Below are 21,733 nucleotides of genomic sequence, written 5' to 3'. Positions count from 1 at the left end.
TATGAGGACAGCAGTCAGCATCAGAACAAATGCAAGAGCATATGTTCTCAATGATGCTCATTCTTGAAGTTTTTATTTTGTTATGTTTTGTTTGTGTGTTCAATTGGAAGGTTTGCAGAGGTAGAAAAGGTAGATATTGAAACCACAGCAAAGGCAACTGCAAAATTTGAGTGTTAATTGTCAGTCTGAAATCAATTAAAACCTTGTCAAGAAAGGGATACATAGAAAGTAGAAGCCAAAAAGGAGGAAATGAGCTGCAAAAAAATTCTAAAGTGTGTATTTACTAAGTTTAGGGATAAAAAGCCAAAAAAATCAGAATTAATAATCATATGGCAACTACAGAGGTTTGACTTTAGCGATGAAATTAATTACTTCTGACAAATGCCCACTTGATTCTACTTATTTTGGAATCAATTCTATCAGTAACCATACAAAACTATGTTAATAATGATAGTATAATATGATTGGATTTGGGGCCAAGCCAGTTATTTCACATTTAATCCCAAAGACTAAAAGTGATAATTGAGAATAAAAGACACTATGTATACTGCATTCAGGATTTACCAGCTCTTGAGTGTCACCACTCTGCCCTAGACCCTCATTACCTTAGTTTTCTCATTTCCCACAGATTTGGTGTTTCAAGCTACTTCCCGTATAAATAATTGGAAAGATAAAATGCAAAGGTAGAATGTCATCTGAGGTAGCTGAGTACCTTGTAGTCATTTATGTCTTTTATTTTAGGAGGAGGGACAGATCATTGAATAGTTTCAGCCCCCAAACCAAGCTAAAGAGCATTCGAGAGAATCTTTTAAAAGTTAGATTATATTTGATGGAAGGGGAAATTAACATCTAAATCCTCAAGTGACTGGCTGCTTAGTCACCATGCTTATAACCATTCCTTGTGGTACAGAAGTGAGAAAGGACTTAAACAAATGATATGACCACATATCCAAGCAGATAGAGGAGAAAATACACCCCACATTCAAGCTCAGAGTTTATGAAAGGCATTGAATGTGTAGCCTACATGTACATACAATTTGCAGAAATGTGAGTAGTACAGAAGTTGTCCCATGAGATTGGGGTCTTATGGTTTTCCTGTGAAAACCACAGCATGGTACAAGAGGTAAGTCATATGCTAGAAAAAGGGTAAGTGACCATGCCACTTGCAAAAGAACCATTTTATTCTGAGAGCAGCTAGGAATTAGAATGGAATGTCTTAATAAAAGACCATTATTAATGGATCCCAAGCCTTCTATGTAATGAGTGATAACCCCAGCAGATTTTACTGCAAGCTCATTACAGCATTCATTTAAGGAATCATATGCAGGTCACATATAAGTACATAAGATAAGCAAGGAAGCAATATCTGTATTTCTCCTTTTTTGGTCCTTCTGAGTCATATAAATCATTGTATTGTATCTTAATCATTTGACTTTGGGAAGGGAAAGCAAGGATTATTAGGTGTCTCCTGTACTTTTCATTGTTGTTTAAGGGGAGGAGGGATTACCTCTCTTCAAAAATATTTATTTCCTAAATGGGGCAATATTTTATCCCTTTAAATAGTTCTTTTTTTTTAATTTTTTTTAATTTTTATTTATTTATGATAGTCACAGAGAGAGAGAGAGGCAGAGACACAGGCAGAGGGAGAAGCAGGCTCCATGCACCGGGAGCCCGACGTGGGATTCGATCCCGGGTCTCCAGGATCGCGCCCTGGGCCAAAGGCAGGCGCTAAACCGCTGCGCCACCCAGGGATCCCTAAATAGTTCTTTATATCATTTTTTCTTTCTTTATATCATTTTAAAATTCATTCTACCAATTAAGACTTCATTCTTCATGGTGTGTAAATATGATGAAGAGAGAAGAAAGGGAGTAAAAATAATGCCAGCCGCTATGAAAAATAACTCCACACACACACACACACACACACACACACACACACACACAAAAGCACAATAAATTCCAACAAGATCCCAGTCTTCCTACTTGGTGGGAGGCAATATCCAAAATACTCAGGATTAATGCATCTTTGGCTCCTCCACCCAATACATGACTTCACAGCTCTATACTGCTGTTCATACAGCTGGCTGACAGAAAAGGAAGTATTATGGTGATCAAACCTGGAAGGTATGAATAGAACTCCTGCATTAATGTGCAGGTGTGCAGGATCTCCCACTTCCCTTCACCCACTTTACCCAGCCCCTCAGCCTCCTCTCCTCTGGCATCCATCAGTTTGTTATTTGTATTTATAGGTCTGATTCTGCTCTTTGTTAATTCATTTGGGATGCGTGTGTGCGTGTGTGTGTGCTTGTGCATGCGTGTGTTATATTCCCTTTATGAGTGAAATTACATGGTATTTTTCTTTCTCAGTCTGACTTATTTCACTAATATAATACCCTCTAGGTCCATCCATGTTGTCTCAAATGCATGATCTCATCCTTTTGATGGCTCTGTAGCATTCTATTAGATAGATAGATAGATAGATAGATAGATGATAGATTACTTTTTCCTTATCCATTAATCTATTATTGATGGGCACTTAGGTTGTTTCCATACCTTGACTATTGAAAATATTACAGTAAACATCAAGGTACATATATCTTTTCAGATTAGTGTTTTTGTTTTCTTTGGGCAAATACTCAGTAGTGGAATTGTTGGATTATATGGCATTTCTATTTTTAGCTTTTCTGAAGAACCTTCATTCTATTTTCCATAGTGGCCATACCAATTTACTTTTCCATGAACAGTGCACAAAGATTATTTTTCTTCACATCCTTGCCAATGCTTGTTACTTCTTGCCATTTTGATTTTAGCCATTTTAACCCATGTAAGTTTTTTCCCTTTTTTTTTTAAATTTAAATTCAATTGCCAACATATAGTATAACACCAGTGCTCATCCTGTCAAGTGCCCTCCTTAATGCCGGTCACCCAGTCACTCCATCCCCTCACTCTCCTCCCCCTTTCACAACCCTTTGTTTATTTTCCTGAATTAGGAGTCTCTCATGTTAACCAACATAAGGTGATAAATGTCTCATTGTTGTTTTGATTTGCATTTCACTGATTATGAGTGATTTTGAGCATCTTTTTATATGCTCTGCTAGCCATCTGTATGTCTTCTTTGGAAAAATGTCTATTTGTTTCTTCTCCCCATTTTTTAACTGGATTATTTGGTTTTGGGGTAATGAGTTATATAAGTTCTTTATGTTAATCTTGGATATAAATCCCTTTCAGGTATGTCATTTGCAAATATCTTCTCTCATTCAGTAAGTTGTCTTTTTGTTTTGTTGATGGTTTCTCCTGCTATGAAAAATCTTTTTATTTTGATGTAGTCCCAATAGTTTATTTTTGCTTTTGTTTGCCTTGCCTTAGGAGAAGTATCTTGAAAAATGTTGCTATGGCTGATGTCAAAGAAATTACTTTCTGTGCTCTCTTCTAGTATTTTTCTAGTTTCAGGCCTCATATTTATGTCTTTAATCAGTTGTGAGTTTATTTTTGTTTATGGTGTTAGAAAGCGGGGGCAGCCTGGGTGGCTCGGCTGTTTAGTGCCACCTTCGGCCTGGGGCGTGATCCTGGACCCGGGATGGAGTCCTATGTGGGGCTCCCTGTGTGGAGCCTGCTTCTCTGTCTGCCTGTGTCTCTGCCTCTCTCTCCCTGTGTCTCTCATGAATTAATGAATAAAATCTTTAAAAAAAAAAAGAGAAAGCAACCTAATTTCATTCTTTTACATATAGCTCTCCAATTTTCCCAGCACCATTTATTGAATGTTCATAGGAATTCTATTCATAATCACCCAAAACTGGAAGTAATCATTATGTCTTTTGAAAGGTGAATGGAAAAACAAACTGTGGTACATCCATACAGTGGAATACTATTCACCAATAAAAAGAATTCACTCTCAAGCCATGTGAAGACATGGATGAATCTTAAATGACTATAACTAAGTGAAAGGAGTGAATCTTAGAGTGTTATGTACTTTATGACTTCATTTATGAGATTCTGGAATAAGAAACATAGAAACAGAAACTAAATCAGTAATTGCCAGGGAAGTATGTCTGCTGTAAGTCAAGTTTTGACATGACTGCCCTGGTAAGAGACTATGAGCCCAAGGTCCCAACTAAGCTGTACTGGAGTGTCTGACCCAGAGAAACTATGATATAATGAGTGTTTGCTGTTTTTAAATACTAAAAAGTAGAATAGTAGGTCATGCTCTAAGTGAGACACATCATATGTGCTCATATTTCAATGGCTAGAATTAAGTTTTATGACCACATCTATATACAAAGGAAACTGGAAATTTCAGTCCAACTATACATGAAGAGGAAAAGAATCGAATGTACAGCTATTCAGTTTGTCTGCTTGTTTGCTTGTTTGGCTTTTTCTGGCCACTCTGTTTCCAATACAGATTACAGTCATTTTATCCTCAAAGGATTCCATTAGAATCAATCAGGATAATCCAGATTATGCTCACTTTAAAAAGGCAATGTCTCAGTGACTTAAAGCAGTTAAATTTCTCAGTCACAATAATGCTAGAACAGTCCAGCAGAGGGGCTCTAAAGATAGTGGTCATTTAGAGAGCCAGAAGAATGGAATCACCATCGTGTCATATAGTTCCATGATCACCATGGCAAGGGTAGGAGAACATGGAACTCAAATAATTTCTGCCAACATTTCCTTGGCTAAAGTAAACTTTTTTTTTTTTTTTTTTTTGAGAGAGAGAGAGGGAGAGAGAGAGAGAGAGATTGAGCATGAGTGCCTAGCAGGAGCAGCAGAGACAGAGGGGGAGAGAGAATTTTAAACAGGTGCAGAGCCTGATGTAGGGCTCAATCTCACAATTCTGAGATCACATCCCCAGCTGAAATTAAGTCAGATGCTTAACTGACTGAGCCATCCAGGCACCCCTAAACTAAGCTACTTTTAGTGCTAACTTCCAAAATTGTAGAGACATATGTGTCCAAAAGGAGAAATGTAATGTATATATTAGGTTTTAATGGCTAATTTATAAATCTGATTATGTTCATCTCAAAGACTCAAAATATCCAGCAACTAGGCAGTTCTCTGTATCAAGTCAATATTTGTATAGTTCATTTTGTATTGTCAAGCTATCAACTAAAAGAAAAGTTATTTTCCCTAATCATCCACTAAAAAATCATGAACAAGGAGAAAATGACCACTACAAACACTCCCTTTCACAAGAATGGAGATAGGAAATCACTCACAGCAATCTCTGGTTTGTTACGGTCGTGAAATCCTGCTAGATAACCTTTGTAAAAACTTCCTTTCCTGTAGGTTTGTAAAGTTCCTTAATTAGACTTATATTCCACTCTTTGGGAGGAAGAGCCTTGTCAAGTCTCTCCAATGTGTGTATGCTTCCTCATTTCTGTGAAGTCCTATCTTGCTTATCATGTACTGTGTCATCATCTAAAGTGATTATTGAGCAATTAGGTTCTCACTGGGGTCTGCACAACTTTCATAGTTTATATTCTGCTATTGAAAGTTTGTGGGCAAAAGAAATAGACAAAGCCACTAATTCATTAGACTGTTTCTGTCCTTGGTAAAACGAACCCTGCCCATACCCCTAAAACCATAAGCAGGCTTCTGATCTATTTGCTTCCAGAAATGTCTGAGTTCCAGTAATATACTCAATTTTTTTTTCCTAGACATAGGTCTTCAGTAGTCTTTATTTCTCAACTTCTTCAAATCTATTCATTCTCTTTCAACATGAAGTTATTTGAGATTATAGACTTGGGTGTTAGGGAAAGACCCTCAGTTTGTAGTTTGTCACAAGGCTAAGTGACCTTATTTAATGGGAAACTTAATGGACATTTATTGCTTGAACAACTTTTTCTCATTTACTAGATTTTGAGACCTAAAAGCAGCTGGGCTTTCCAACCTGGCTAAGCCTCACATTTCTGGACTTTATTTTTTTTCTCTTACATTTCTGCCTGAAAACTGTCAATTCTTCTCTGTGCCCAAGCTCATCTCTCTTGTTTAGTACTGTAGTAAAAGCAGAAAATAAATGGCAACACTATCATTCCATTTCTTTCCAAAAACTTCCCACATAGCTGTGGTTTTGTTAGGACCAGGGACTGCTTTCCAAGTTATCAGCCATAACAGTTTTGCCAACTGTACTGTCTCTGCATAAAAAAGATCTTTACTCTTCTAACTGCTGACATCAGTTTCTTTATAGATCCCAGATAGATGGCTTAGCTAATTTTATATATATCACTTATAAAATCACCCCAAATCAAATAATGTTTCTGTTGGTTTGAGAAACTTCTAAAGCCTGAAATAAATGCTCCAACATGTGTAATGGTACAAACTGTACAGTTACTTTCTTGCTAATATAACATCCTAAATTTTCCTACTCTGTAGCCTATTCCCTAAAAACCTGTGTATAATTCCCCAGGCAACCCAGGATATTTAAACTGATATTTATGCATAAACCTTGTCTCTTTTCCAAGTACAATGCAATGTGGCTTTTTGCCACTTCCCTCCTTTATTCTGTTCTTAGCAAATACATTATGTTTTTTCATGTGATAGCCCCAACAATATATTATATACATGTAGCTTTATGCAATTATTAATCCAGTTACAAGAAAAATAAAAGATCTTTTGTAATACCAATTTTTAATAAACATATAATTGCTTTTACTATTACTCTTGGTTTTTCATGTAAGTTTATATTTCTGTCTGGGGTCCCTTGCTTTTTGCCTGAAGAACATCCTTTAGTAGTTCTTAATGAGGCAGATCTGCTAGCAAAAATTCTATCAGTTTTTGTCTACATAAGGATGTCTTCGTTTTACCTTCATTTTTGAAAGATAGCTTTTCTCAGTGTATAATTATATCTGACAAGTTTTTAGTTTTTTCTTTGAGCCCTTTGAATATCTTGTTCCACTGCTTTGTATCTTCCATTGTTTATGTTAAAAAATTGGTTGTTCATCTTAGGAGGATTCACTTGTAAGTGAACAATTATGTTGTTGCTACTTTCAAGATTTTCTCTTTGTCTTTTAGCATTTTTACTATGATGTTTCTACTTACTGAATATCTGTATTCATCCTGCTTAGAGTTTATTGAAGTTCCTGGATATGTAAGTTAATGTTTTTAAATAAATTTATGAAATTTTTAGCCATTATTTCTTTAAATATTTTTCTGCTGCTTTTCACTCCTCTCTCTTTCTAATACTCTTGCTATGGGTATGTTGATGTGCTTAACGGTGTCATGAATTTTTAAAATTTCTGTTTATTTTTCTTCATTCTTCTATCTATCTGTTCTTCAAATTGCAGTCTGCATCCACTTATTATCAAGTATATTAATTCTCCTATCAGTTCAAATCTATTGTTAAGCTACTCAGGGTAAATTTTTTGTTCCTATATTTTCAACTTCATAATTTCCTTTTTATTCTCCTGAAGTATAATTTGTGTCTCTTTGTTGATATTCTCTGTTTGATGCAACATTGTTATTATACCTTTCATTAACTCTTTAGGCGTGTTTTGCTTTAGTTCTATGAGCATACTTATACTTGCTACTTTAAAATGTTTCTGTTAAAAATTAAGTGACTCTTACAATTTCTGTTGCCTGCTATTTTCTTTGGTATATGTATCATACTTTTTTGCTTCTTTACGTATGTCACTTTGTAGTTTTTGTTGGAAACTGGACATTTTATATAATAGAGCAACTCTAGGTACTGTTCTTTTGCCTGATATGGTCTTTGCTAGTGTAATTTGCTTATTTATTTGTTTAGTGACTGAGTTGATTATTCTAGCGAGATTTATTCCAATTATCCCCACTCCCAGGGGATAAAGCCTCTGATGTTGCTCATAAGAGATGTCTCTTGAGTATGCTTATAACCAAACCAGTGGTTTGGGCAGAACTCTAACTTTCTTTGAACACACTTATTTCTGGCTATTTGCTTTATTGTTTTCAACAATATCCTGTGTATGCTTTGATCACAAACTAATCCAACCAAATTCAGTCTCTTTACAAAGGAAAGCTCCAGAGGTCAGTGTTTGAGATTTGTTCTGATCTCAAAAGGGCTCTTCTCAGCTGTATCTTTTCCCAATTACTCTCTGAAAAACTATGAGGCCTAGAGTTTAGCCTATATCTCTAATGAATCCATCAATTCCTATCAATTACTTTTTGTTATAACTTCTGTTGTTTTAGAGAGTGCCGTTAGGCATGAGCTTCTGCATACTCTGCCAAATGAAGTCAGTTCTTTTGGAGAGGCATTGTAGCTCTTTATTCTATGGATGCTTCTCTCCCAGGCAAAATCTCTGAGCAATACCATTGTTGCTGGGGGTAGGAAAAATGATATCCTTCTCTCTGACACCCCTGCTTTAGGTATTGAGTTCTCAGTGGATAAGAAAATGCAGGCCTTAGGTCTCCTTAGTCTGTCAGTCTTGGCATGAGATTCCCACATGATGAACCACGCCAAGGATAATCAGGACACCAATATTCTCAGTGGCATCCTACATTATGTGGAATTTCTGTTGTACAAATAGGGATTGGTAAGAATTAGGGAGTCCCCATCTTTTGGTTTTATTCCCCGGAACCTTGCCTCACCAATAGGTAGATGAAGGCAAAATGCAAAAGGGCGATGTCCAGCCCCTCCTGAGTAGATAATCCTCTTTCTGGGAGCTTGAGAGGAGGGAGCCCTGTCTTACTGACTATACCAGTATAAAGTAGAGTTTCTACCTCACTGAGCTAGGAGGAAAAGGGATGGCCTGGGTTTTGGTTAGGATACAATAGAACTAAAATACTTCCTAAGTCTTAGTATATTTTCTTGAATAAGTGGAGCTTTTTAAAAATTTTCTTTCTCCCCTCTAGGCAATTGCCAGAAAATTTAAATCTTGCTATTCTATTATATTATTCTCCCCAGTTTCACTGGGGAGCAGATTCATTCATGGAACCATTTACACTGTTGTGGTACAAGTGGAACTCCCACACTATCTTTTAAATTAACATTTTCAAGTGCCTCAGTTGCTATAGTAATTAGTGGAACCAGGCTTCTGTCCATAAGAGAATTAAATGGATTTCTTTAATCATCATATACACATGGTCATAGACACTGAAAGAATTAGTGTTGATCATATTCAGCTCATTGGCAGCTCTCATCTCAAACTTACTTATACTAATTAGGAAGCCAAAAATCTCACCCCAGGTACAATATGACAACTCAGGATGACAAATTTTAATTATACTCTCTGGGTGAAGACCTTTTTATATATGTGGAAGAGACCATTTAGAGGAAAACATTCAAATATGTATGTATATTTTAGAGTTTTTACTTGCAACTAGTTCAGTAAAAAAAATATTTGTTTAATTTCTGATAAAATATGGAGCTTGAAGGGATCCCTAGGTGGCTCACTGGTTTAGCGCCTGCCTTTGGCTCAGGGTGTGATCCTGGAGTCTCAGGATCAAGTCCCGCATCAGGCTTCTGGCATGAAGCCCGCTTCTCCCTTTCCTGTGTCTCTGCCTCTCTCTCTGTCTGTGCCTCTCATGAATAAATAAAATTAAAAAAAAAAAATGGAGCTTGAGTATCTCTTTAACACATCTCAATTCTAAGCTAGATAAATCATAATAAAGTGGTAGAAATATACTAGGATTAATATAAAAGTAGAGGAAACAATAGAGGAAGACAAATTTTCATAAATTTTGGGAAGATAAAAGATGGAAGAGTAAATGGCAAATGAGAACAACAATGGAGAAACATACCTATAAGGAGATGTTAACATTTGTTTAAATTGTAGAACACTAAATTTTAAGGACTTTGAGGCATTGGTTAATATGGATAGCAATAATAGAAAAAAAGTGTTTAAAATTTAGATGATGTTATGGATTGGATTATGTCCCTTTAAAAGTCATATATGGAAGCCTAACTTCCAGAACCTCAGAAACTATATTTGAAGACAGGGCTTCAAATTGAGGTAATTTATTGAGGTAATCTAAGTTAAAATGAGGATGTAAGGGTTAGCTCTTATTTAATCTGTCTGGTATACTTAAAAGAGATGGTTAGGCCATAGCAACATTAGGGATATATATAGACACACACACACACACACACACACACACAGAACGATAGCCATGAAAAGAGGCAACAAGAGAGCAACTGTCTGCAAGTGAAGTAGAAAGGCCTCGGGAGAAACCAACCATGCTAGCACCTTGGTCTTGGACTTTCAGCTTGGAGAACTGTGAGAAAATAAATTCTGTTTTTTAAGCCACCAATTTACGGCATTTTGTTGGGGTAACCCAACCAAATACAGGTGACTAAGTGAAATTTTTCTATATCAAGGTTATGGGGAATTCAGCAAGGAGATTATCTTATCCCTCCATTGATTGTCTCTCATGTAACAGAAATGAAGAATGCCTTTAACAGGTTTATTAGTAGACTGGACACAGCTGGAAAAAAAAAAAAAAAGTCTACTTTTCTCTATGCCCCTCCCCTGCTCATACTCTCTCTCAATTAAATAAAATCTTGTAAAAAAATCAAATCAAATTAATGAAGTAAAGTTATGAAAGTATAATAATTGGAACTTTTCAAAATCCTATTGGCTGATGTATATAAGCAGTGTATATACATATAACTCTTAGATTTTGCACACCCTACATATCCTAGAAGAATTGGTTCTAAATCAGGCTGTAAATATGAAAATTCAGCTTATCTTAATTTTTCATTAAAAAACTAAAAAGAAAAGATTGTGACTCCAATGATACCAAAAAACTATAGGATACATCAATAGAATTCTTAAACCCCAAAAGCAAAGAAAAAAGACTAAAAAACAAAACAACAACAAAGACAAACAAAAAACAACAAAATAAAACACTGAATATCCAAGGCCTGAGTGACAATTACAAAAGTTATAACATCCACATAATGAGAATACAAGAAGAGAGAAAGGAACAGAAGAAACATCTGAAACAATAACGGAAAATTTTCCTAAATTAATTCCAGATACCACAGCACAGATCCATATAGCACTGGTAAGGTAAGATAAATGACAAAAAGAATAAAGAAGGAGAGAAAGAGAAAAGAAAAAAAGAAAAGAAAACTAACCTACGTATATTATTTTCAAACTATAGAAAAACAAAGAGAAAAAAAATTCTGAAGAATACCTAGGTGGCTCTGCTGTTGAGCATCTGCCTTCAACTCAGGGCGTGATCCTGGAGTCCAGGATTGAGTCCCATATCTCGTTTACTGCAGGGAGCCTGCTTCTCGCTCTGCCTATGTCTCTGCCTCTCTCTCTGTGTCTCTCATGAATAAATAAATAAATCTTTAAAAAAATAAAAAATGAAAATAAATTCTGAAAGAAACCAGAGGAAAAAATACCTTGTCTGTAGAGGAACAAATATAGAAATTATATTTGACTTCTTTTCATACCATGCAAACAAGAAGAGAGTGGAATACATATTGTTAAGAACAGAAATCTCACAGAGGAAGACATAGACATGGCCAACATGCATATGAGAAAATGCTCTGCATCACTTGCCATCAGGGAAATACAAATCAAAACCACAATGAGATACCACCTCACACCAGTGAGAATGGGGAAAATTAACAAGGCAGGAAACAACAAATGTTGGAGAGGATTGCGGAGAAAAGGGAACCCTCTTACACTGTTGGTGGGAATGTGAACTGGTGCAGCCACTCTGGAAAACTGTGTGGAGGTTCCTCAAACAGTTAAAAATAGACCTGCCCTACGACCCAGCAATTGCACTGTTGGGGATTTACCCCAAAGATACAAATGCAATGAAACGCCAGGACACCTGCACCCTGATGTTTCTAGCAGCAATGGCCACGATAGCCAAACTGTGGAAGGAGCCTCGGTGTCCAACAAAAGATGAATGGAAAAGAAGCTGTGGTCTATGTATACAATGGAATATTACTCAGCTATTAGAAATGACAAATACCCACCATTTGCTTCAACGTGGATGGAACTGGAGGGTATTATGCTGAGTGAAGTAAGTCAATCGGAGAAGGACAAACATTATATGTTCTCATTCATTTGGGGAATATAAATAATAGTGAAAGGGAATATAAGGGAAGGGAGAAGAAATGTGTGGGAAATATCAGAAAGGGAGACAGAACGTAAAGACTGCTAACTCTGGGAAACGAACTAGGGGTGGTAGAAGGGGAGGAGGGTGGGGGGTGGGAGTGAATGGGTGACGGGCACTGGGGGTTATTCTGTATGTTAGTAAATTGAACACCAATAAAAAATAAATTAAAAAAATAAAAAAATAAAAAAACAAACAAACAAAAAAATAAAGATCAACTAAATGTGTTAAAAAAAAAAAAAGAAAAAGCAACAACAACATTGAATTCAGTACCCTGATTAATTATTCTTTAAAACTGGAGGTCAAATAATGACTTACTCAAACAAACAAAAACTTAGGAAATTAGTTGCCAGTAGACCTGTCTGGCAAGAAATGTTAAAAATTATTTGGAGATAAAGAAAATGATATGAGTCGAAACTTGAATCTTCATAAAGAAAAGGAAGACCATCAAAGAAATAAGTGAAGGTAAAATGAAAACTGTTATTTTTCTTCCACTTAGTTGGTTTAATAATTCAAATTAATGATGCCAACAGTGCGTGTGATTATATATGTTATGGACATCAGAAATATATGTTTAATATGTAAATATGTTTATTATAAATATAACAAATAATATAATAAATATATAATATGTATATTTAGTATATATGCACTTATGTATGTTTATTGTAAGTAAAATGAATGACAGCAGTGAAACAAGACACAGGGGGAAAATTAAGATTATTTTATTATTAAGAACTCAGACTACTCATCAAGTGGTGTAAGTGTATTTGAAACTGGACTTGAATTAGTACCATCTAAAAAAGTTATTACAAAAAGTATAATGTATATGTTAAGAAAGGAGAGAAAATGGAATTGTAGAATGGATAAGCCACTGGCAGAGTTAAGGACAAAAAAAGATATAAGGCACAAGTTATTATCAGAAATAAAAGAGAGAGGCTCAGTGGTTGAGCATCTGCCTTTGGCTCAGGGCCTGGTCCTGGGATCCCGGGATCTAACCCCGCATTAGGCTCCCCAAAAAGAGCCTGCTTCTCCCTCTGCCTGTGTCTCTCCCTGTCTTTCTGTGTCTCTCATGAATAAATGAAATCTTTTTTTTAAAAAGCAATAAAAGAGAGATACCATGTTCATTGAAATAATAAGTCTATGCCCATACATTGATAAGCTATATGAAAAGGGCAAATTCCTTGAAAGACATAATCTACCAAAAACTATTAAGAAATTGGTGATTTGATTTATCTATATTAAAGAAATTGAATGAATCTTCCAAACATAAAGGTACCAGGTCCAGATGGGTTCACTGGTGGATTCTTCCAAACATTTAAGGAAGAAGTTATACCAATCTCTTCAGAGGATTATAAGCACAGGTAATACTTCCCAATTCATTAGATGAGGGCAACATTACCCTAATACCAAAATTAGACTAAGATATTATAAGAACTACATGAACATAGATGGAACATCCTCAACAAAATATATTAGATCCAATAGTTATAAAAAGAATTATACAACATGACTTGGTGGTATTTATCCGAGATAGGCAATATTTTCTCAACATTTAAAAAACAATGTAGTCCATCATATCAACAGGCTAAAAAAGAAAAATCACATGATCATATCAATAGATGCAGAAAAAGCATTTGTTCAAATCCAACACCCACTAATGATAATAATTTTCAGTAAAATAAGACAGGAGGGGGTATTTTTCTACTTGATAAAGAAAATATACACAATTTCTATAACTAACATCATACTTAATGGTTCTGGAACTTAAAGCTTTCCCACCAAGATCAGAGAGGAGGCAAGATGTCCCCTCTTACCACTCTTGCAACATTGCATACATAGAACTATAACTTTAAGCTAAGCCAATAAGACAAGAGAAGGAAATTAAAAATATACAGACTGGGAAGGAAGAAATAAAACTTTTTGTTGACATAAGATGACAAGATGGTCTATACACAAAATCTAAAAGAACCAACAAAAAAACCTCTGAAACTATTAAGTGATTTTGGCAAGGATAAAGGCTAATATGCAGAATCAGTTGCCTTTCTATAACACTAGCAATGAACAAGTGAAATTTGAATTAAAAAAAATTAAAAAAAACAATGCCATCTATATTAGCGCCCCCTAAAAATGAAAATCTTAGGTATAAATCTAACTATAGATATATAGATAGATACCTACATACATACATATACATGTACCAAAATATATAGAATATCACTATACAAAGAACACAAACTGATGATGAATAAAATCAATATAGGACTAAATAGAGAGATACTCCCATCTCCATGGATAGGAAGACTCACAATTGTGAAGATGTCAGTTTCAGTTCTCAAATCGGTTGAATACAATTCCAATTAAAGTTCCAGTAAGATATTTTTGTGGTTTTCAGTAAAGACTCTAAAACTTAAATAGAGAGACAAAAGAGCCAAAATAGCCAAACTTGTATTTAAGGAGGACAAAATTAGAGGACTGAGAGTATTGTCCAAAGTCTTACTATAAAGTTAGAGTAGTCAGTAAGACAGTGTGGTATTGGCGAAAGAATAGACAAATAGATCAATGAAACTGAATAGAGAAGCCAAAAATAGACTTATGTAAAAATAGTCAGTTGATCTTTAGTAAAGAATAAAGGCCATAGAATGGAGTAAAGAGAGTCTTTTAAATAAATGATACTGGACAAACATGCAAAAAAATGAATCTAGTCACAGACCTTATGTTCTTTAGAAAAATTAAGCCAAAGTAGATGCTTATGTAAAACATGAAACTATAACTTCTTGAAGGTAACATTAGGGAAATTCTAAGTTCTTGAGTATGGTGATGACTTTTTTAGATGAACACTGAAGGCACAGTCTGTGAAAGAAGTAACTGATAAGCTGGACTTCATTAAATTAAAACAAAAAACAAAAACCCTTCTGTTCTGCAAAAGACAATGTCAAGAAAATGAGAAAACAAGCCACAGACTGGGAGAAATTATTTGCAAAAGATGGCATCTAATTAAAGACTATTAGCAAAAATATACAAAAAATTGTATAACTCAACAATAAGAAAACAAACCACCTATAAAATTATCCAAAGACCTTAACAAAAGGCCTTACCAGAGAAGATACACAGTTGACAAGTAAGAATATTAAAGGCTGCTTGCATAATACGGTATCAGAGAAATGCAAATTAAAATTACTACGCACATAAGAGAAGAGCCAACTTCCAGAACACTTACAATATCAAATGTTGGTGGTCATGTAGAAAAATAAGAACTCTTGTTCATTGTTAATTTGGAAGACAGTTTGGTGGTTTCTTGTGAAACTAAACATACTCAGCATACAATCCAGCAGTTATATCACTTGATATTTTTGCCATAGAGTTGAAAACTTCTGTCCACACAAAATCCTAGACACAGCTGTTTATAGCAAATTCATTCATTATTGCTAAAACTTGCAAGCAATCTAAATGGTCTTCATTAAATGAATGGATCAATAAACTATAGCACATCCAGACAACGGAGTATTATTTAATGCTAAATAGAAATAAACCATCAAGCCATGAAAATACGTAGAATTTTAAAAGTCTGTAATTAAGTGAAAGAAACCAATCTGAAAAGGCTATCTACTATATGATTCCAACTATATGACATAACATTATGAAAAAGGTAAAACTTTGGAGACACTAAAAAAGATCAGTGGTTTTCAGGAGTGGGGTAAAGGATTAATCAGTAGATGGAGCACAGAGGATTTTTAAGACAGTGAAAATACTCTGTATGGTACCATATTGTTGGATACATATTATTATACATTCATCCAAACTTAATATTTGGTATGAAGAATGAACCTGAATGTAAACTATGGATTTTGGATGATTATGATGTGTCAGTATAGGTTCATCAATTGTAACAAATCTACATCTTTGGTCGGGATGTTGATAATTTTTGTGTTTTGGGGGTAGATTGTATATATGAGCTCCCTGTACTTTTTTCTCAATTTTTCTGTGAACCTAAAACTCCTCTAAAAAATAAAGCCAACGAAAAGAAAATGATAAAGACATCTTGAATCAAAGGATGAAGGGCTCTTAGCAGTAGCTCTCTATGAAATAAAATTGAATGGATAGATGATCTAATATGCTAGACTGGGAAGTATAATTGAATATTTTGATACCTTCTTTGAGAATAACTATAGATGGATATAAAGAGACAGTACAAATGGAAAGCCAAGTTCTTCCACTTCTGATCAAGATGGATTAACATTAGTCAGATTTACCCTCCCATGTGAAACAACTAAAAGTACCAAACAAAAAAAACAGGCAAAATACATGAAACAATGTAATGTGGTCACAGAAACAGTATAATCTGAGGTGAAAAAATAAAGAATCCCATGAAGAAGCAGATATGCTTCATATTTTAATTAAATTCTAAAGGAGAGGGGATCCCCAGGTGGCTCAGCGGTTTAGTGCCTGCCTTTGGCCGAGAGCGCGATCCTGGAGTCCCGGAATCGAGTCCCACATTGGGCTCCCGGCATGGAGCCTGCTTCTCCCTCCTCCTGTGTCTCTGCCTCTCCCTCTCCCTCTCTCTCTCTCTCTCTCTATGTCTATCATGAATAAATAAATAAATCTTAAAACATTTTTTAAAAAATAAAAAAAAATTCTAAAGGAGAACTTAACTGATCAAAGAAAATGATTTAATTGGTACAATTGCTATCATGTGTTGGTATCGTGTATATGTAGATTGTAGATAGATGACAAATAGCACCCTCTATTTATTTTTTTTTTTTATTTTTTTTATTTTTTATTTTTAATAAATTTATTATTTATTGGTGTTCAGTTTACCAACATACGGAATAACACCCAGTGCTCATCCTGTCAAGTGCCCCCCTCAGTGCCCATCACCCAATCACCCTCACCCCCCACTCTCCTCCCCTTCCACCACCCCTAGTTTGTTTCCCAGAGTTAGGAGTCTTTATGTTCTGTCTCCCTTTCTGATAATTCCCACACATTTCTTCTCCCTTCCCTTATATTCCCTTTCACTATTATTTATATTCCCCAAATGAATGAGAACATATAATGTTTGTCCTTCTCCGATTGACTTACTTCACTCAGCATAATACCCTCCAGTTCCATCCACGTTGAAGCAAATGGTGGGTATTTGTTGTTTCTAATGGCTGAGTAATATTCCATTGTATACATAAACCACATCTTCTTTATCCATTCATCTTTCGATGGACACCGAGGCTCCTTCCACAGTTTAGCTATTGTGAACTTTGCTGCTATAAACATCGGGGTGCAAGTGTCCCGGCATTTCATTGCATCTGTATCTTTGGGGTAAATCCCTAACAGTGCAATTGCTGGGTCGTAGGGCAGGTATATTTTTAACTGTTTGAAGAACCTCCACACAGTTTTCCAGAGTGGCTGCACCAGTTCACATTCCCACCAACAGTGCAAGAGGGTTCCCTTTTCTCCTCATCCTCTCCAACATTTGTTGTTTCCTGCCTTATTAATTTTCCCCATTCTCACTGGTGTGAGGTGGTATCTCATTGTGGTTTTGATTTGTATTTCCCTGATGGCAAGTGATGCATCCATTCCTGATCAAAACTCTTCAGAGTGTAGGGATAGAGGGAACATTCCTCAACATCTTAAAAGCCATCTACGAACAGCCCACAGCAAATATCATTCTCAATGGGGAAGCACTGGGAGCCTTTTCCCTAAGATCAGGAACAAGACAGGGATGTGCACTCTCACCACTGCTATTCAACATAGTACTGGAAGTCCTAGCCACAGCAATCAGACAACAAAAAGACATTAAAGGCATTCAAATTGGCAAAGAAGAAGTCAAACTCTCCCTCTTCGCCGATGACATGATACTCTACATAGAAAACCCAAAAGCCTCCACCCCAAGATTGCTAGAACTCATACAGCAATTTGGTAGCGTGGCAGGATACAAAATCAATGCCCAGAAATCAGTGGCATTTCTATACACTAACAATGAGACTGAAGAAAGAGAAATTAAGGAGTCAATCCCATTTACAATTGCACCCAAAAAGCATAAGATACTTAGGAATAAACCTAACCAAAGAGGTAAAGGATCTATACCCTAAAAACTATAGAACACTTCTGAAAGAAATTGAGGAAGACACAAAGAGATGGAAAAATATTCCATGCTCATGGATTGGCAGAACTAATATTGTGAAAATGTCAATGTTACCCAGGGCAATTTACACGTTTAATGCAATCCCTATCAAAATACCATAGACTTTCTTCAGAGAGTTAGAACAAATTATTTTAAGATTTGTGTGGAATCAGAAAAGTCCCCGAATAGCCAGGGGAATTTTAAAAAAGAAAACCATATCTGGGGGCATCACAATGCCAGATTTCAGGTTGTACTACAAAGCTGTGGTCATCAAGACAGTGTGGTACTGGCACAAAAACAGACACATAGATCAATGTAACAGAATAGAGAACCCAGAAGTGGACCCTCAACTTTATGGTCAACTAATATTCAATAAAGGAGGAAACACTATCCATTGGAAGAAAGACAGTCTCTTCAATAAATGGTGCTGGGAAAATTGGACATCCACATGCAGAAGAATGAAACTAGACCACTCTCTTGCACCATACATAAAGATAAACTCAAAATGGATGAAAGATCTAAATGTGAGACAAGATTCCATCAAAATCCTAGAGGAGAACACAGGCAACACCCTTTTTAACTCAGCCACAGTAACTTCTTGCAAGATACATCCACGAAGGCAAAAGAAACAAAAGCAAAAATGAACTATTGGGACTTCATCAAGATAAGAAGCTTTTGCACAGCAAAATAAACAGTCAACAAAACTACAAGACAACCTACAGAATAGTAGAAGATATTTGCAAATGACGTATCAGGTAAAGGGCTAGTTTCCAAGGTCTATAAAGAACTTATTAAACTCAACAGCAAAGAAACAAACAATCCAATCATGAAATGGGCAAAAGACATGAACAGAAATCTCACAGAGGAAGACATAGACATGGCCAGCACCCTCCTTTAAAACCCAAGTTTGGAATCATTTTGGAGCTAGACTCAAAATCAAAATCAACCCCCTCCCCGCCCCACATTAATCTAACGTAGGGAAGGTGAAATGGACTTGGGCCAAATGGAGCTCTTAATGTATATTACAGGTGAGAGCACTATGATGTCACAGGCGGTGTTGGACAGCTGACTGACATGGACATCAGCAGATCTCAAGTATCCTCTTTTCAGGCAGCCAGTTCCCAGGGAGGGAGCTCTGAAGGGCAGTCTTTATATTTATTTCCCACTCCCAGTTGTAGTAGTCAGGTAAATCATTCCTCCCCCCTGGAAAAAAGCAAAGTGGTTTATAGAATCTCTGGAATGTTTTTCTCCTGCTGTTTCTTCCTGAAGTGGTAGGAAAAGTCCCTTCTCAATAGTAAACACAGCGGGAAATTATGTATCCTCTTTCATATGTAAAGAGAAAATACTAACTTAGCTCAGGTGAAAAAACAAAACAAAACAAAAAACCCACCCAAGCCAAGCCAAACCAAACATTATCCACTTTTCCTGTCTTTTCTTTCACATAGAAAGACATTCTTAAAAGAAGTACTTGGGTAGGTCAAATTCAAGTAATTATTTCATCTTATTTTGTCACACACAAGGCTACCCTTCATTTAATTATTTTAAATTTTTTTCCTTTACCAAGATGCAGTAATCTTTTTTTTACTGTTTAGTTACTTTAATTTGACTTTGTTGGCTTTTGTGCTTAGAGCAATTTAAATTTGACAGTTCATTTATGGTGAATTTTAATCGGGGAAGTCAGTTAAACATCTGTCCAAATTATCCCTTATATATACAGCAATCGAATGTAAATTTGCATTGCAATAAGACTTATTAGAAAAGTTCAACTTGTCATCACCTACTCTCACTGTCCCTTTTTTTTTTTTAATGAGAGATTCAGCCAAATGTATTAGCATGGCTGAAGGCAAATATAATACAATGTATTTCAGTAAAATGTATTAAGTGTTATTTTAGAGGCTATCAAAGAAATATGTATTAGTTTAAATGATAATTTGGAATCTTTTCTTAATCTCTTTGCTGTTCTTACCAGTGGCTTTTTTTTTTTTATCACCAAGAAAACATTGTATACATTGACATACTTGCTTATACAATTCAGATTTTTTTTTTTTTATTTATGATAGTCACAGAGAGAGAGAGAGAGAGAGAGAGAGAGAGGCAGAGACATAGGCAGAGGGGGAAGCAGGCTCCATGCACCGGGAGCCTGATGTGGGATTCGATCCCGGGTCTCCAGGATCGCGCCCTGGGCCAAAGGCAGGCACCAAACCGCTGCGCCACCCAGGGATCCCTACAATTCAGATTTTTAAATCTGCTTAGCCACTATGAAGAAGGTACTGTAAGAATGATTACTAGGTTTTCAAAAAAAATCATAAAAGAATTTTAATGTCAGACTGCATTCTTGAGTTTCATTTGCTGGTAAGACTTTTGCTTTCATGTCTTGTTTTACTCAGCTGCAAATTTAATTTGTTTCCACTGGAATGATTTTAGATTCAGATTCTTAGTGCATAATGCTGTGGTCCTTTTATACAAAATATGATTTGGGGATTTGTCCATTCAAATTTCTGACATACGAAAAATTTTAGAGTTTCTTTAGTGGTGTCTTCAAGTCCATAACTACTTGTTAGCTATGTGAAAATGGGGAATTGTTGATTCCTATTAAACCTTCAGATATTTTATGTAATCTTTTCTAATGTATATATTCATATCCTGTGTTTTCCATAAATGATGAGTTTTATCTGGGTGTAAACCTAACTTTCAGATCTTCGGGTTCTAGCAGTGTTTGCAGGTGTGGATGCCTCAAACATTTACAGAATGTGAAATGAGTGTTCAGTCACTAGTCATTTCTTGCAGATAGCTGCGTGATTTATATACCTCTTAAATATTATAAAAGCTTTTGAGTTGTTTATTATACAGGTCCACTGGATTTCATGTATTTTCTCTTAATCATGAATATTTAAAATCATATGTTAAGTTAAATGTTTAAATATCTTCAGCTTAAAGAAGGCTTTCCATTCTTTGAATACTGTAGGCTGGTGAGGTATAAACCTCTAGCCCTTCAACAGCACAATAAAAACCTGAAAGCATTAATCTCCTTTCATCAAAAGTAAAATATTGGCATGGCATAATCTACTGTAATGCATTGTGATTTGACCTTAATTCCTACTGTTTAGTACATTGTTTTTTTTTTTTCCCCTATTAGTTTGCTCTTACAAGTAATTCTAATTAATTATATACGTAAGTGTTCAGCTACGTTGATTTGCCGTGTTAGACCTTTCCAGTCATGGGTATTATTGGGCAATATTTAGAAAAAGGTCAGTACCCAGGGTGTCCAATTTTATCAAGTTCACATTAGTTGATGGATACAGCTAGGTCTTAAATGTCTAAAATTTTTATGATTTGTCTAAACTGTTATTTAAGCGTTCTTTATTTGCATGTAGCATGTGAAATTCTACTGATTGTTATTCACAAGAGGTATATAAGAATCAAATTTTATTAATTTAGTTTGCCTTCGGAGAATAACTGCTTTGAAAATTAAAATTGAAAGCTGCTGAAGGCCATAAATAGCTAAAAAATTAAAGTATTTTCATTTAAATTTTGCAATAATAAAGGTTTCGATATGATCCTGAATGATAGAAG

At 35.5% G+C, this 21,733-nt stretch overlaps 2 long non-coding RNA genes across 7 annotated transcripts in view; one reads left to right on the top strand and one right to left on the bottom strand.

The window, feature by feature from the left end:
• Positions 1 to 5,387, bottom strand: part of LOC140622262 (uncharacterized) — a 51,794-nt gene extending 46,407 nt beyond the window's left edge. For both annotated transcript variants that reach the window (XR_012022026.1, XR_012022025.1), the window contains exon 1: positions 5,214 to 5,387. This is a non-coding gene — a long non-coding RNA (uncharacterized lncRNA). The remainder of the gene's footprint in view (positions 1 to 5,213) is intronic.
• LOC140622260 (uncharacterized) overlaps positions 1 to 21,733 on the top strand; it is a 279,983-nt gene that overhangs the window by 56,537 nt on the left and 201,713 nt on the right. The gene's annotated exons all lie outside the window — the stretch shown is intronic.

The sequence above is a fragment of the Canis lupus genome, chromosome 31 (genome assembly GCF_048164855.1).
Source record: "Canis lupus baileyi chromosome 31, mCanLup2.hap1, whole genome shotgun sequence".
NCBI lineage: Eukaryota > Metazoa > Chordata > Mammalia > Carnivora > Canidae > Canis > Canis lupus.
The sequence above is the reverse complement of the archived record's forward strand: the minus strand, read 5'-3'. Positions and strand labels throughout refer to the sequence as shown.